The sequence below is a fragment of the Otolemur garnettii genome, unplaced genomic scaffold (assembly GCF_000181295.1).
Source record: "Otolemur garnettii isolate 467f Iridium unplaced genomic scaffold, OtoGar3 scaffold00232, whole genome shotgun sequence".
Taxonomy (NCBI): domain Eukaryota; kingdom Metazoa; phylum Chordata; class Mammalia; order Primates; family Galagidae; genus Otolemur; species Otolemur garnettii.
The window spans coordinates 226,865-228,359 of NW_003852627.1; positions in this window are offsets into that span (position 1 = coordinate 226,865).

Genomic DNA, 1,495 nt, shown 5'->3' on the forward strand with positions numbered 1-1,495 from the left:
TCCACGGCCTCGTTTCTTTCCACCTCTGGTTGTCACCACCCATTTCTCTCTCTCTCTCTCACTGGTCTCTGTCTCAGACTCCATCCCTCTCTTTCTACCTTTTTCCAAGCCTCCTGCAGCCTCTTTGTCCCCCTCTTGTCACTTCTGTTCTCTCTTCTCTCTGAAGCTCTCTCCTCCCTTCTCTGTGATCCCTCCACAGCCCCCACCACCCCCATCTTCCCAGGCACATTCTCACTGTATTTCTCCAGGTCTTCCCAGGCCTCTGTCTCTCATTTTCCTCTGTGTGTGCCGTCCCCACCTCATTCTCTCTCACTCTCCCTGTCTCCCTGCTCCCCATCCTGCACCCCACCCTCCATGTGCTCCAGAGGGACCCTCCCTCATAAATATTTGAAATACCAGAGTCTGTTGTTGGACAAGGTGGGTTTGTGAGACTGCCTCCCCCCTTCACAGAGGCCTAACATCATCAGTGTCCCAGCTCTCCGGTGTCAGGTGCCGGGAAAATGACAAGTGGAAATCACTGAGACGAGAAGCACAGACCACGATTGCTCCCCCTTTTTATTATAAATTAAATCTGTGCCGTTTTCTCTCTTGGGAGGCAGGGAGCAGCCCAGGATGGCACCGGGAGGGAAGATGGGTGAGGGGGCTGACCCCAGGGCTCTTGCCTTCAGCCTGTCCCAGAGCAAGCCCTGCCCCTCTGTGGGCCTTGGGCTCCTGTGTGCCAGGCGGGGTGGCAGAGCCTGCTTTTCGAGCCCCTGGGGACCCCCCACTGTGTCAGGGATCCTGCATCAGCCCAGGGGCTCAGCTCCACGGTGGGGGCGTAGGTGAGTACTGGGGGCTGAGGCTGGTCTTCACTCTGCTCCCCACGGTCCAGCCCCAAGGAGAGACAGCCCCATCACACCCATGGCCCTAAGGCAGGGCCAGAGAGACAGCGGGGAGCCAGCGAAGCAAGGTCAGAGGGAAAGTGACCAGTCTCTCAAGTGGGAGGGGGCATTATGTTCACTGCACTAGTCACACCCCACACGCTCCACCCTGCCCCTTCTCTACTTGGTCATGGAGCTTCTTACTGGTCATTATCTGTCTCACACATGCACACACTTACATACACACCCCAGAGTGTCAGCTTCACAAGGCAGATTTTTTTTTTTTTGTCATTTTTGTTCACTGCTAAATCCTGGATACTTCAAATAGCACTTGGTACATCAGGCACCGATGTGTTGAGTGGAAGAGAAGATAAGGACATGAATGAGTGAGTGTATGAATGAACGAGTGATTGAGTGACTGTGGGGTTATAGGAATGAGTGAGTGAATGAATAACTATATGAATGTATGAATGAATGGAATGAGTGAGTGAATGAATGAGTGAGCGAATATGTCAATGAATGAGTGAGTGAATAACTATAATGAATGAATAGTGACTAGAATGAATGCATGACATGAATGGTGACTAGAATGAGTGAATGAATGAATAATGACTAGAATGAATGCATGACATGAA